The sequence below is a fragment of the Takifugu rubripes genome, chromosome 15, assembly GCF_901000725.2.
Source record: "Takifugu rubripes chromosome 15, fTakRub1.2, whole genome shotgun sequence".
In the NCBI taxonomy this organism is placed as follows: Eukaryota; Metazoa; Chordata; class Actinopteri; order Tetraodontiformes; family Tetraodontidae; genus Takifugu; species Takifugu rubripes.
Window position 1 is genome coordinate 16,399,963 of NC_042299.1, and position 16,426 is coordinate 16,416,388.

General features: G+C 49.1%; 1 protein-coding gene across 13 annotated transcripts in view; it reads left to right on the forward strand.

The window, feature by feature from the left end:
- Positions 1–16,426, forward strand: part of LOC115252653 (neurobeachin-like) — a 58,462-nt gene that overhangs the window by 1,043 nt on the left and 40,993 nt on the right. The window lies entirely within an intron of this gene.

The following is a 16,426-nucleotide window of genomic DNA, read 5'->3' on the forward strand; positions in this document are numbered from 1 at the left end:
AATCATGCCGGGACACTCATCCGTCGAACATGAACGTTAATCCAACACGGACAAAGGCCGGTGGCGTTGGGCTGCCCCGCGGCTGCGTGTGCGTTTGCATGAGAATGGCTCGGATTTCTGCACAGGCCTATTGTTGGAGGCAAGGCCCTGCATCGTGTGCGCAGGAGAGTGATGTGTCGGCGGGCCGTGGCTCGGCTGCTGCTCTCTGCCGTCATTCAAACGGCCATTCTGTTATTTCTGGATCTCCTATGCGTTGCCGCTAAAGCCCTTCCCATGTTTGCCCTCGCTGTCGGCGATGGTGGTGGCCATACTGGGCTTTACCCGACACAGCAGAGTTAATCCAGCCGGGGGCTTTTTGGACATGTGCTTCCCGTTATGAAACAGGTGAAATTGAACAGCAGCAGAGGCGGGTCAGGTGGACCAGGAGGTGAAGGATATGTGTGTCTGGCTGGTTTTCCCTCCTCCACGCTGCACAATTTCACAGGACAAAAGATCTATTTTGAAGTGAGTGTAGTCCTCTTTATAGTGCAGCTTTACTGTATAGCCTGGTTTCACAGGTGTTTCCTCCTGGTCGCCTTTTTCCTGGTGGTCCATGTAGCCAGTGGCCTATTTACGAAGTGAGTGCTTGAAGCGGACAGCCTACAGCTGGGCTAAACCATTTCTCTCTCTTCCAGGCTGCTTCTCATCTCCAAACAGATCATTGGTACTACATGGAGGAGCAGAGGAGCTTTTGCTGGCTCACTGTGACCTTGTCTCCTTCCCTTAAATGCTCCTTTCTCTCCCCGATAATCATACATCCTGTTCCAGGGCTTCCTCCCTCACTCTGAGGGGCTCTGAGGAGTGATGCTGCCTGCATAGATTGGCCTGGGAGGGCAACGCCATGCATTTAAAAGCAGGCTGAGAGGAGGAGGAGGAGGAGGAAAGGGGAGTTAGGTGGGTGGGGGAGGAGAAGAGTGAGAGCAGAGGAGGAGGATGAGGTGGTAGGATGCTGCAGTGGCTATGTGCTCTGAAATCACCAGCTGATGCAGCGGAAAAAGATGGGACTGTGGCTCGGCCCACAGCAGATCCCTGGAAACCCAGCAGAGCGCTCACGTGAAATCCGCCCCGGTTACCAAACCCACATGCGTCCAGGCCTCATGTGTTAGATAATAAAGGTCTGAAGCATTAGCACACAAAGACCTGACACCTTGACAAATGACAGCGTTACGTGTCGGCCATGCAAAGCTGCACCCGTTAAACCCTGAATTGAACAATCAGTTCTGGTTTGGAGTCTGCCAATAGCTAAGCCTGTTTGGGAATTCTATCGCCCAGCTCCTTAATTAAAAGAGTTGAAAGAAAAGGAGTTGTGCGGAGGCTGGAACCTCAGCGGTCGCTCCTGTGTGACCCGGACGCTGCTCCGTTGTTGCGGTCGATGCGAGAGAGGCCGCAGCCGCCACCTTCTCCGGCCACTGTGGCCATATTGATCAGATCTCACGCTGCCCACTCAGGGGAACAGATGGCCGGTCTACTGGATCAGATAAGCTCCACATTTCATGCAGCAGGACACCGGCTCTTTTGGCAAGTGCCGACCCGCCGTGTGTCTGAAAGGAAACCGAAGCAAGAGACGAGACGCTGATGCCGACAGTGAGAAAACCACAACAGAATTACTGGAGCTCTCATGCTTCAGATTCATATAATGATCCTTTCTTTTAATAGAACACACTCAGAAACATGCTCTTCGCGCGTGTGTGTGTGTGGGGGGGCTGCTGATGGTGAGGTGCTCAACTATTATCAACAAGCCATCGCAGTTGTCATGGCAACGCTGCTCTTTGACTGCCTGCCTCCAGACGCTCGACCACCTGGTGTTGCTCTCCACTTCCGGATTTCTGCCACAGTATTTTGTGTCTTTCTCTATTTCTCTTCTGCTTCTTTTCCTCTGAAGTTTTTTATGTCCAGATGAACCCACGACAACATCGGCCCAAAACCGTTGGAGAAACGTGGAACCAGTTGACGTATTGTCATGAAAATATTGCAAGTAAAAGTGCTGTGACCCAGAAAGTGTTGACATTATGGTGACCGACGGGCTGGAGTCAGGTGAGGAGGGATTTGCTTTGAAGGATCTTTGAAGGCATCTGTAGGCGGTCCTGTCACGTCCCTCTCAGCGCCGCACAGCCGTGCTTATTTTTAGGCTGTTTTGTTGTGCAATTTCTTTTTTAAGATGACAAAAAAAATATGAGTGGCTCAGAGGCGCCGGCACACTTGTGATGACGGTTTCTGTCTGCTGAAGGGTCTTATCGTCCTGGAGACCTAACCCTAACCCTTTGCTGTAAACATCTTATTATTCCTGTGGGCCAAGGTCACCTGATGCTGAGCCTGCAGAGTCAGCACAGCACGCAGAGTTTGACACACAAGAACTGCAAAGCTCTCGCAGAATCACTGGAACCCACCAGAAAACCAAGTTTTCACGCAGACTGGAGCGGGTCCAGGGTTAGGCTTCGTGTTCCTTCCATATCATCAATGCCATCATGGAGCAGGATTTGGTCTCAGAGCTTTAAAAGAACAGGGGCTGAATTCAGCTTCGGTGTTTCCAAGGTTCCCCGTGAGCGGCTGCAACTCGCCCCACAGGAGTAATCTGCTTGTACGGCCGCGGAGGGAAAAACAACGCGTCATCGTCTTGTGCTGCACAGTCATGCGGTCCACCCTTGTAGAACAAACATCCCTTCTGTGTCGAGTGTTGCAGCTTTCAAATGGAAGCGCACCTTCAGAGCAGCTTTACGTCGAGCATGTTGCTGTAGCATCGGCACTTCAGTGGCAGATTTAATAAGTGTGTGTTGGACTGAGTCTTTAAACAGAAGCTGTCATCACAGATGTCATTTCTTCTTTAAGTGGCTGTTATGAAATCTGTAAGTGGTGTTTTTACTGCGCACGTCTGCAAGAATGTGCTGGAGGGCTTTCAATGGGTTTTTGGGGTTTGCAAAGGGAAATGAAGCACTGCAGTTTGCATCTTAGATATTTGGTTGCATTTGTGAGCCCAGGAAACTGAAGATGGTGCGTTTGCTGTCACACTCGGGATTCAAAGTAGAATATCGCCGTGGCGACACACATTCTCTCCTTGGCTGCAGGAAGGCCTTTTTGCTTTTATCAGCGTGTGACACACAGCCCGAGCCTCTGCTGCACCGTAGCTACAAACAAAAGGGCTAACTGTTTTAGCTCTGACTTTACCTGGAGTCAGAGCTATGGAACAGAGCCATCGTTGAGGGTGAGGGAACGTTCGCTTCCGGAAAACGTTGCTGTGACGAGAATAAGAGAGCTTGGCAAATCCCAGAAATTTAAAATGTGGCAGGTCAAAGAAAGTGGATGCACTCGTGTTAATAGTGTGCCAACCACTATTCTGACCTGTGGGATTATATTCTAGCCTTATTTTGTCAAAGTGCTCCAGGGAAGCTGAGTTCATAAGGGTGGCGTTGTCCTTAGCAACGCTGGCTAACACTGACAACCGTGTGGACGCTGACCCAGCTAACAAAACAAGCAGTAATGGTGTTATGTGGGGTTAGCTGCTGCTCATGCTGCACAAACCATGTGACCCTCTATCGCTCCATCTTCCCAACCCTCCCAGAGAGGCGCAGGAAGAGGTGCGGCTTCCACTGCAAGGTCACCAATGGCTGAGAGCTGAGGATGATGTCAGAGAGTTGGGAAGAGGAGGCTTTCAGTGAAGAGCAGCGAAGTGTGATTGTCCACCGGTTTGGGCCTGATGACTTCTAGCCCCCCCATAGAGCCTCATCAGGTGCTTCTTCCCTCTCCTCTGATCTTGGTGATGGAGGAGTGAATTATGGGATGTCTGAGCCCGAGAAGTGTTGACCTGTTCGACATTTGTCAGCACCGCTCGAGTGCTCTGTGGGCTTGTTAGCATAGTTAGCACTGCTGTGTGAAAGCACAAGCATTCAGACATGGAGGCTCTGTGGACAAACGTCTGGTCGCTGTTCTGGAAGACAAATCGCCTTTAAAACTGCCGCTGCTTCCTTAAACAGGTTGCTCAGCGTTGTCTTCCCTCCTTGCTTGTCTGCTGTGCACTGGTGATGCTTCCCGGTTCCAGGCTAATGTGTTTTTCAGCTTTTTTAGTGGCTACCTCTGCGCTAGCATCTGGTCTGGCGTGTTTTCACCTCGCCGAGCGCCTCCATTCTGCTCCACTTCTCTAAATTCCTCCTTATCCTCCACTGACAACTCTTTCCTTTTGCTGGGATTTGGCGGCGGATAAACCATGTCAGACTTTTGGTGAGACACCTTCTCAGAATAGTGACAAAAGAGTTCCCTCCTTGCTTAACGACACTTTTCTGTCACTTCCTCTATCTGGCCGTTCTTGATCTGCTCTCAGCACATCCATCCTCCAACCCCCCGGCGTAATCTCGTCCCTCGCTCCCCGACTCCCTGGTTGCCTGGATGAATGTGGATGATCCGTATTGTGAGAAGGTAATGGAGCTGTCGCCCGTGCCGCTTCTTTATACCACGTCTGCGCTCATCTGTGCGACTCCCAAAAAAGAACAACGGCTGGGACGTGGGGAAGGAGGTCACAGTGGATCTGTGAGGGAGTAACTGAACACACAACCTTTGGAATCTTCCTTTGAAGACAGTTGTTGTGCGGTTGTTGTGCGGTTGTTGTGTAGTTGTTGTGCGGTTGTTGTGTAGTTGTTGTGCAGTTGTTGTGTAGTTGTTGTGCAGTTGTTGTGCGGTTGCTGTGTAGTTGTTGTGCGGTTGTTGTGCAGTTGTTGCATCGGTTTCTTTCATCGTGCCGTAAAAGTGGACATGACAATTGCGTTGGCAAAATTCCACTTTAATGGACAGTTGATGCCAAAAATGTGATTAATCTGTAAAGATTTCAAATCAGAGCTTCCCAATTTAAACCTGCCATGAATCCAACTGGTGCTGTTGAACATTGCAGGGACGGCATGATCAGGGTTAGCAGTGCTAGCTAAAGGTGGCTTTTAAACTGTATTTAGTTCTTTGTGTTGCCAGTTGCTATGGAGACGGGTGCATTTTTCTGTGCAGATTGCGTCACGTCTGCCACCCTATAGCGCCCCCTCTCTCCTGTCCAAAGTATCCCCGTGGTTTTTATTCTCTGCTTCAGATTCCGTCAGTGGAGAGATTGAACACAATAAATCCTCTTCTGTGCACGGACACGATATAATCCATCCTAATTTTCCCTCCTATCAAATTCATCATCATCCATGTATGTGATTAATTAATTTATTAATTAATTTAGTTTATTCTGATGTTTCTATTAAGGGGTTTCTTTTTTCCGACCACCCTTTGCTTTACACCTCCATACTTTAATCTATACATTTTCTATGCAGCATGCAGAAAGCATGCACACACACATATACACACACAGATACACACACATATACACGCACACATGTACACACACACACACACACAAACACACACACACATATACACACACACACACACACTGCTGCCTCCTTGTAGCCCACATCATTGCCTGGCAGGGGTGATTTAAAATTCATGCTGGCCTACTTCTTCTCTCCCATGGCTCCTCTATTACACACACACACACACACACACACACACACACACACACACACACACACACACACACACACACACACACAGAAATACAGCTGCTTTTTACTGTGAAGTGTATCAACTGTTCATCATACAGGGTGCTGCAGTGGCCGCCGCCTGATTACAGCTGTGTCGGGGGTTTATGCCACAGTCGCTTCGTTAGCAAAATGCTTTTTTACACTTCTGACGTCAGCAAGTCCTTTGTGTCGCTGTCAGCGCTCCAATCAAGTCCTTTAACGCGTTTGCCCGGTCAGGGGCACATGTTCTCACGGGGAGAGTGTGCACGAGTGCGGCTAACCCTAACCCTCCAGGGTTTCATCTCATCAGTCCAGTTTGGTGATTGACAGAGACGGGTTGAAGTCGGGGAGGGTTAAACCAGAGTTTCAAGGAAGCTCACAGAAAAGCATTTTTCTTGAGTCGGCTGGGCCTGATAAGAGAAAAGCCGATGGTAATATTTCATACACTCCAAAGAGCGCTGGTGAAACAGACCCGACAGTGGTGCATCTACTCTGTTTGTTTCTTTTCTTTGGATTTAATAACGAAGGGCGACTACAATGGTTTTAGCGAGCACAACGACGAGAGGTCTGTTGGCTCTGGGCCTTGATAGCGAGGGAAATAAAGGCCATTTCTCCAGCTGTTGTAAAAGCAGTGAGTGATGCTCACTAGTGCCAGCTCTTTTATTACTTGGTGTCTCCTTTTAAGTGTGAGTTCAAATTCTTTGAGTTATTAGTTTTAGACAGTGGAACTATCACAATAAAGCACTTCAGCGAGTGTTGTATAAACTACGCATGCAGAGTAGAGTAGTTTTAGGTTAGGGTTAGGGTTTGGGTTAGAGGGTTAGGGTTTGGGTTAGAGGGTTAGGGTTAGGGTAGGGTTTGGGTTAGAGGGTTAGGGTTTGGGTTAGAGGGTTAGGGTTAAGGTAGGGTTTGGGTTAGAGGGTTAGGGTTAGGGTTAAGATAGGGTTTGGGTTAGAGGGTTAGGGTTAGGGTTAAGATAGGGTTTGGGTTAGAGGGTTAGGGTTAGGGTTAAGGTAGGGTTTGGGTTAGAGGGTTAGGGTTAGGGTTAAGGTAGGGTTTGGGTTAGAGGGTTAGGGTTAGGGTTAAGGTAGGGTTTGGGTTAGAGGGTTAGGGTTAGGGTTAAGGTAGGGTTTGGGTTAGAGGGTTAGGGTTAGGGTTAAGGTAGGGTTGGGTTAGATGGTTAGTTAGGGTTAAAGGTAGAGGTTTGGGTAGAGGGTTAGGGTTAAGGTAGATTTAGGGTTAGGGTAGGGTTAGGGTAGATTAGGGTTAGAGGGTTAGGGTAGGGTAGATTAGGGTTAGAGGGTTAGGTAGATTAGGGTTAGAGGGTTAGGGTTAGGGTAGATTAGGGTTAGAGGGTTAGGGTTAGGGTTAAGGGTAGGGTTTGGGGTTAGAGGGTTAGGGTAGATTAGGGTTAGAGGGTTAGGGTTAGGGTAGATTAGGGTTAGAGGGTTAGGGTTAGGGTTAAGGTAGGGTTTGGTTAGAGGGTTAGGGTTAAGGTAGGGTTTGGGTTAGAGGGTTAGGGTTAGGGTTAAGGTAGGGTTTGGGTTAGGGTTAGGGTTAAGGTAGGGTTTGGGTTAGAGGGTTAGGGTTAAGGTAGGGTTTGGGTTAGAGGGTTAGGGTTAGGGTTAAGGTAGGGTTTGGGTTAGGGTTAGGGTTAGGGTTAAGGTAGGGTTTGGGTTAGAGGGTTAGGGTAGATTAGGGTTAGAGGGTTAGGGTTAGGGTAGATTAGGGTTAGAGGGTTAGGGTAGGGTGAGGGTTAGGGAAGGGTAGGTTAGTGTAGGGTTAGGGTAGGTTAGTGTAGGGTTAGGGAGAGGGACAGGGTTAAGGTAGGGTAGGTTAGGGTTAGAGGGTTAGGGTAGGGTGAGGGTTAGGGAAGGGTAGGTTAGTGTAGGGTTAGGGTAGGTTAGTGTAGGGTTAGGGAGAGGGACAGGGTTAAGGTAGGGTAGGTTAGGGTTAGAGGGTTAGGGTAGGGTGAGGGTAGGAGCTGAGTCGGAAGGCAAAGCTCTCGATTTACCAGTCGAGCTACGTCCCAGTCCTCACCTATGGCCGTCAACGTTGGGTTATGACTGAAAGAACGAGATCACGGATACAAGCGGCTGAAATGAGTTTCCTCCACAGGGAGGCCAGGCTGAGCCTTAGAGAGAGGGTGAGAAGCTCAGACATCCGGGAGGAGCTCGGAGTACAACCGCTGCTCCTCCACATCGAGAGGAGTCAGTTGGGGTGGCTCGGGCATCTGGCTAGGATGCCTTCCGGACGCCTCCCTTTAGAGGTGTTCCGGACATGTCCCACCAGGAGGCCTCGTGGCCGGCCCAGGACTAGGTGGAGAGATTACATCTCTCGCCTGGCTTGGGAGCGGCTGGGGGTTCCCCCGGAAGAGCTGATGGAAGTGGCCTGGGAGAGGGCCGTCTGGGCATCCCTCCTGAAGCTGCTGCCCCCGCGACCCGGATCTGGATAAGCGGGAGAAAACGGAACGGAATGTTCCTGCAGAACTCACGTCTGTTCCTGTTTTTCTTGTTTTTGAAGTTTAGGTCCGTCATCCAAATTTTGTAAGCCTTCTGCACAAGTTTAGAATCGTGCATGAGCGTGCCCGTTGGAATAGAAAAGGCTTTTTTGTGTGAGTTGATTATTTTCTTCATCTTGTGAACAACATGGAATATTTCAGCATAACCACATGTTTCAAAATTGTATTGGACTGCAACTACATGTTATTACATAGTTATACCTTAAATGAACGTTGCATTAGTCTGAAATTAGTGTGAATTTGACACCAGCACACAAATTCTGTCGGTGACTCTGATGTCATCAGAGGAAGTAACATTCAAAACAGCTGAACTGGCCTTCATTTGCACCACAACGTGCTTTACTTTGTGTCTGTGCACGTGCGTTTGCAGCCCCGTCTCATGATGCTGGATTACAGAGGCTCGCTGGAGCTGCTTGCAGCCCCTCTGATCCTCCATGAGCTGTGGCTCAGCCCAACAGTGTGCACCATTGTTTTAGCAGAATGGAACACGGGCACGGTGGTGCGTGCACTCTGGAACGTGGGTGCTCTTGTATATATGCAACAGCATGAGCGCTCTGACTGGACAGACAACAGATTAGTGACCCCGAACAGCCACAAAGTTGGCCCGAGTCTGGTCTGCGGGGCTTATCTAGTGGCCTTTGAGCCGGGCATCACAGCGTCCACCCTCAGTCAGACCCGCCTCTCGTTTGATCTCCTGGCATATCTCAGATTTCATCTGTGGTCCTATCAGGAAAACGTGAGCCACATCCAGGCTGCCCGGCAGGACTTCCTGTCAGCTCCTCTGAAATGACTGCCTTTGAGTCAGGAGACATGTGCGTCTTGTTAAAGGACCTCGCGCCAGCCTGCAGTCCTTCCTCTCTGAGGCTCCCATGACACGAGGATGCCCTCGTTACTGCCTGTCTCGTGGAAGAACAGGAAAATTGAGTTGCCTCTCAGTGGAGTCCACTTTTCTTCAGAGTTAAAGAACCCTCCTTCAGAAGACATGGCGGTCCGGCTTCTCTCGGGTCTCTGAGTTAACCCTCTTGGTCGTCCCTCTCCTCCCTGCTACTTTTCTTCTGGACGCTTTGTTTGCTGCCAAACTGTAGATTTCATTTCTGCCTCTGTGCAACCACGAGTATCTGAAAGGTCTTCCAATGTTTCCATATAACGGGATAGTTTTGGGTCTCATGGCAGCTTTTGCTTTGTTCCCACATCCTAATTTGTCAAACAGGGTAATAACGCCACCGCTTTCCACAGATGATCATTATTCTTTTGAATCTTTTCCGGCTTTTGTCTACTTTTTCTACTTTGAAGATGAAGTGCAAACACGCAGTTGGAAAAGCTGTAGCTTGAATTGCTGCTGCACTTCCAGAGTCAATTTATTCATGAGAAAGTGCAGGATTATTGTTTTCGCCGTGGGCAGGTAGCTCAGCAATTTCCCCAACACTTGTAGTGTGAAGTAGAGGCGCTACAGTACATCCTGTTGATAAATGAGAACAGCCAACGCTTGTTTGCAGGGAAAACAGTACACTGGAATTCCACTCTCCACGCCCGTCCAACTTAAAGTGACCTTTATGTCAGCTTCATGAAAAATCCGAGGACGTGTTGGAAGAAATCTGCTATTTTCACCAGTTTGTCCCTGCAACTGGTTTGACAACCATCTTGTTCAGGAAGTCAGTTGCTGTGTGAGTTAATTAGGGGGACCTAGTGAAGGACTGGGAAGGACTGGAAGCAAAGGATGCTGGTAGGACAGCACCAGTTTGTTCCATGCAGTGGTGAACAGTGGTGTCGGCCGGCCAACAGCCTACAGAGCAAACGCACCATTTTAGAGTACAGTGGGACCTCTACTTACAAACGTCTCTACATGCAACATTTTCAGGTTACGAAACGTCTCAACGGGAAAATATTTCCTCTTGTTACGAAAGAAATTTTAGGATACGAAGGTCAAAAATACGCTACCGCTGCTACTCGCAGCTCGCGGAGTTTAGCGAACGCAAGCATGCTAGTAGCTGCTCTGCCATTGGCTATCGCCTAGCATCTTCCTGTCATCCCATTGGCTAGGAGGGACGTCAATCTGTACAGGTTTGTGTGTGTCCCAGCGTCGCCTTTGTTTCACTTTTATTTATTGTGGGTGTTCGTATGTTTGTCCATTAGATGGCGGTGTTACCACAAGTGTTAACGTTCGTTGCTAGTAATGACGGCTAATGTAAGATTAGCCTGTAATAAAGTTAATTTTGTTCCTGGAGAAGCCTTGCACTGAATTCCTAAATTCATTGTGCGCTAATCTAATTGTAACATGTATTTGTTACATGTTTTGATGCATTTTTATGATTTATGATTGGAAAAAAAATTATGTCCGAATTTTTGGGGGCTTGGAACGGATTAGGGCATTTACATGGAAAACGCGTCTCTACTTACGTAATTTTCAGGTTATGAAACAACTTCCGAAACCAATTATTTTCGTAAGTAGAGGTCCCACTGTATAAGTTAAAGTTATTGCAAATACTGCAGATACTTTTACATTTGCTGAAATGTATTTTTTCTAAACATTTATGAGCTGCAGTGTCTGTCGTGTAGTTGATGGATCTGCTCTCCTGGAAAGTGAGTGTAAAATAGGGAATTTTACGCAGATGAACTCCTCTTTATTGCGACAGAAGGAGCTGTGTGAGTCTAAAAACAGACCGTCACATGTCCTCTTTCACAACACATAAAAAGGGTAATAAAAAAAGAAATGGAGTGTTTGGTGTCCAATAGCATGTGATCAGGCTTATTGCTAGATCTGTTACTAAGCTCTTTTGGCCAATCAGGTGGCAGACCTTTCATGAAGTCAGAGTTGTGATCACTTGGCCCCGATCCTTGGTTTCTTGTCGTGCGTGTGCGTGTGCGTGTGCGTGCGTGTCTTTTTTTTTTCTGACCTGGATTTCTCCCTCTGGGAACGTTATCCGGGAACACAGTGGCTCTGTTTTGGTGCAGACGCTGCACATCTCTCAGCTTTGGAGTTCATGTCAGCCCCGGCGTTTTATATATATATACATATACTGTATGTGTGTGTGTGCGTGTGTGTATGTGCAGCGCTTCTAAATATTTCTGGCATTAATACGGCAGTTAGCGTGCTGAGGTTTGCTGTGAACGGCAGCCTCGCTGACTCGGCACAAAGGCAGGAGCTGTCCATTGTGCTGAAGACTCTGTCATATCTGTGCACTCTTTAATCTCGCCTCTCACCAATTCCACGAGTTCTGGCCTCGCCTCCGAGTTCTGGCCTCGCCTCCCTGCTGCTCCAGTAAGATGGCACCTGATTGGTAGCCTTGGGGACTCTCCTTCCTGCCTTCGTCCTCCGTCTTTCGTGCGAATCACTGCTGTGCATCTTCAAGGCCGGTGTGATCGACCAGGACTTCTGAGACGGTTTTCCTGGACTGCCAGTTACAAGCATTGAAGCAGTGAATGTGTTAGGAGGCTGCTGGCCGTCGTGCGCCGAGCATGTCACACGTGCACCTGAGTGACTGCGCATAGGTTTAAGCACATGGACGGGCCTGGTGAAACATATGGCAGGAACTGACAAACACGGTCAACTGGAAGCTCTTCACCAGGTCCTCCTGCTCCTCTCTCCTACTCTGGTTCCCCGGCGTCTTTAATAGGAGCTGACACGCCGCTACACGGGAACACTCGATAGCTACGCTTCCCTTTGATGTACGTACAGAAGCACAGTCAGGGTTATGTTACAGAAAATGTGCCCAGGGTGCAGCAGCACAACACAAATGCCTGTTTTTAATCAAGTAGAACTGTAAAAGATGGAATTATTTCCTCAATTAAAGTGGCTGTGGCAGGATTAGATTGCCTTTCCTGTGCACCCCCCCAATATTCACGTGCACATTCATGGCCCTCGCCACAGCAGCAAAGACTCTTCTCCTGCAGGCTCCTGATTCATTGGTGTCCTTTAGAAAAGGCTAAATCACATTCTGTCACGTTTGTAAAGTTTGTAAAACAACGGCTGACAGAGTTCAGACATGGATTCATTTCACTTCCTCCGTTTCGTGGAACACGTTCGATGGCTCTTCAGCAGCGCCGCCGACTTTCCATGTGGGCATAATGGATCAAATGTTAAAGGCAAAAGCACTTTTCATGGCTCGCGCAGTGTTAATGTCGCAGAGCCTGAAATGACGTGTCCACTTGTCCAGGAGAAGAATCACCATGTTTGGCTGTTTCCTGTTCAGGAAACTGCATCAAGAGGTTGTGGAAGATGAAAGCGTTTCAGCACTGAGCGATGGTTAGAGATCTATTATTAGTTCCATTACAGATCAACATGAGCAAATTAGCCATGCTTCAGTACCTCGGTGATGTTTTCCATCCGAATGTTACCCTTCAGTCCAGACTGAAGCTTAATCTAAAGCCTCAGAAAAATTCGATTGTGAGGAAGTTCATTGGAAATCCGAATAGCAGCCAGAGATAAGTCTTATCGGGGCTGTTTCCGGGGAGGGGGGGCAGGCAGAAACATGGATTGTGGGCTGTTTAGCAGCCTGTTAAGCCACAGCATAATCCATATCTTTATCTAGCTTTTGTACGGTCGTCATCCAAGCACTAAACACTTCTCCTCTAATTGTTGGGCTTTGGGCAATAAAACGGCGGCTCTGCCGTCCTGATAAGAACGCACAATAGCATTTAGCTGCCCTCCTTTTGCTTCTCCCTTCATCTTTGCACTCTCATAAAACACAAGGTTTCCACGCTTTCTCATGTGTTCTCATGTGTTCAGTCTGCATTCTGTCGTCTCCGCTTCCTCCTTTTGTCCATCCTTGGGTTTTTAGCCAGCGCTCTCGCCACTGTCTCCACTGTGCAGCTCTCTTGGTGCAGCTTTAAGTGTATAATTTGTGATCTCATGTCTAGATGGGCCTCTCGTCTTCTCACTCGCTCTGAGCACAAAGGGCCTGAATGGCTGCAGCTCACTCAGGGGTACACAAATGAGTAGACACACACACACACACACACACACACACACACACTGGACAAACACAAACACACACACACACACACACACACACACACACACACACACACACACACACACACACACACACACACTGGACAAACACAAACACACACACACACACACACACACACACACACACACACACACACACACACACACACACACACACTGGACAAACACAAACACAACCCTCGTCCTCTTCAAACTCCCAGAGGCTTTTGAAGTTGCATATTGATGATGCCGGCTGTGAACACACAGAGGAGGAGGCTATTGAGTGTCCACTCTCCTCTCTGACCCGTCATCTCTGATGGCCTAAATGAGCAGCAGGTGGTCCTCTTTATCAGCCGTTACCTTGTGAAGCCTCTCATATTCCACAGTCAGTCACAGCAATCAGCCAGCATAATGATTCCTTTGAAGTGTGGCTGTGGCTCTGCATAATGGGCTGCAGTGCTCGTCTGAAAGATCATTTCCAGTTACACAATCATTGTTTTAACCACTGCAGCACCTTTTCAGGAATGCCGGCAGAATGCCAAGTTAGACTTTTGTGGCTATCTTAGTGTCTTCCGTGGATGGCAGTTTGCATTGATTTCAGTTGCTTTCTTTGGTTTTATTGTTATATTTGCTCAAGGCCAAATCTACGCCATGCCAGTGGAGATCTGCGACAACACCCTCAGCTGGTCTTAGGGTTAGATCTTTTATCTTCTGGTCATGGCTCGCTGACTCCACCTGGGTCGATATCTCCTGCAGCTCTGCTAAATCTTTGCATCCAACATCTCAACTAGTATTTGTGGCTAAATGATTCAGGACTCGGCCTCTTCCGTGTGCCTTTTCCCAACCGCAGAACATCCAACATTAATCGGTCCGCTACGCTGGCAGGTACCTGCTGCCCTCTAATGATAGAACAAGTCCGATTGACATTTGCATCTGTTGTAAACGACTATGTTAGCTACATTAATTCACTTTTAGCTACATCTGTCAGGGCATACGTCGACGTATCCCTGCAGGACGGCGCAACAAGAATGACGTCACGATGTAATAAGGGTGATTCTGATCTATTTGTGATTCTGGATGCTTCATTTACACTAAAACTTCACCCAATTGTCTATCCAGTGAGACGACAGTTAGTCTTTCTTATTTGGCCGTATGGATCAGCCTCTTTCCCATCAGTCATATCGTAAATCCCAAAGCATTAGCATTAGCATACATGGCGTTAGCAGCAGAACATCAGGTTCATCAGGCCTCAGCCTTTGAGGCAAACAGAGTGCCTGTGTGTTTTACCAGCCTCTTAGCCAAGCTGGTTTCAGCTGGTTGAGGAGCCTGCTCAAACATACCAGCCCTTTGTTGTGTGAATGCAGCCCCGGCACGGACCTCCAACCTCCCTAAACACCCACCTTCTTGACACAATGCACGCCAAGCTGCTGGCTCGCCGTCCACCATGAGAGGAACATACTGAGACTGTCTGGCAGGGCGGAGCCACATAAAGTCACCCGACAGCTGCTTTTACAGTGGTTTACGAGGTTAAACATCACATCTCCAAAGACTCCAAATGCAAAATTCCCTTTTCTTTCTTCTCCCAGGACAGAGAAGCGCTAACCTTCTCTGCAGTCTCCGGGTCAGCCGTCGGTACGGGTGCAGCATCCGTACACGCGCAGCACCTTCACGCTCTTCCAGATTTTCCAGAAACACTTTGGACCTTCATGGTGGGAAAGAAAGCACCACTTGTGTCACCTGCTGGTTTTCATTTTTGGTCCCGTGGACGTTACTTGAACACTCGGGGACCAATCGTTGTCGCGATGCTGCCGAGACAAACGCAACCTGCTGCCCCTCAGAGGCTGTGGGCTTGGGATGGCCCCCTGTGGTGGCTCCGCCGGCACGGGGATCACACCCAAGCTCAACTGGGTCCTTGGCCTGATTTCCTGTCTGATCCATATGAATCCACCCGCTGAGATCGTTTCCAGGACTCTTCTCGGAGTTTCTGGCCCTCTTATTTTCCTGCATGTTCTTGGCCACAAGACTAAATTTGTTGCCGCGGTTTACATCACCCTCTCGTCTGTTGTGACGTTGTGTAACCGGGTGGGAGGCGGGAGCATGTGACTGCGTTGCACTTGTGTAGGCGTTCCCTGGAGGCTCCTGGGGTTTCTTCTTGGAGTCAGGGTGCGTTGGGATTGAGCTTGTGCAGAAACCTTCAGTTCCTATTAAGGTTCCCCTCAAGTGGCTGCTTCTTCACACTGGCGGGTTGGGTCTGGTCACTTCCCTTCACTGGGAGCTCCTTTACTGGGAGCTCCTTCACTGGGAGCTCCTTTACTGGGACCTCCTTTACTGGGAGCTCCTTCACTGGGACCTCCTTTACTGGGAGCTCCTTTACTGGGAGCTCCTTCACTGGGACCTCCTTTACTGGGAGCTCCTTTACTGGGAGCTCCTTCACTGGGAGCTCCTTCACTGGGACCTCCTTTACTGGGAGCTCCTTCACTGGGAGCTCCTTCACTGGGAGCTCCTTTACTGGGAGCTCCTTTACTGGGACCTCCTTTACTGGGACCTCCTTCACTGGGAGCTCCTTTACTGGGAGCTCCTTTACTGCAGCATCACACCTCACACATGCTGCCATGTTCCCGCCTTGATGGACAGCTGGAAAACAGAATGAGAGATCATCAATCAAGATGCACTGATGGGTCTGTGGGTCCTGAACCATGTGGGTCCTGAACCATGTGGGTCCTGAACCAGTGTGTTATCTCCAGCTCTCTTTTCTCTGGAGCCATCGTCCTTCTTGTCACAGTCGTGTTGCTCGTCTTTGCTCATTTCATTTATAATTTTTCGCCCGCTAACCCTAATGCACGGTCCTGTTCTGTCTGATCTAATAACGTCAATGGGGCTCTATTTGCTTGTGGGTTGCCATGGCGACCATCTCCGGGACATGCTGAGTATGACCTGCGTGTGTTCGTTGTGTTGCATGTGCAAGGACCTCTGAGCATCTGTGTGCACGACCGTGCACGTCTGTGGCAGGACAGCACGCCATTTTTAGACCTTTGTGGTTGCAGTTTAAGAGTGGCGTGCACGTTTCAGGAGCTGAGAGTGGGAGGAGGCGTGTTCCTCCGTGCACTCCAAGTGTGACCCTGAGCTTTCCCAGCCAGGACCAGCATCCAGCAGAAGTCCAGCAGAAGTCCAGCAGAAGTCAGTGCTCCTGCAGACCAAAGGCTTCACTAACATTCTCTTCTTCTCTCTCTTCCTCCACCCCTGCTGCCACCTTCTCTCTCTTCCTCCACTGCTTCCTCCACTGCTGCCACCTTCTCTCTCTTCCTCCACCCCTGCTGCCTCCTTCTCTCTCTTCCTCCACTGCTGCCACCTTCTCTCTCTTCCTCCACCCCTGCTGCC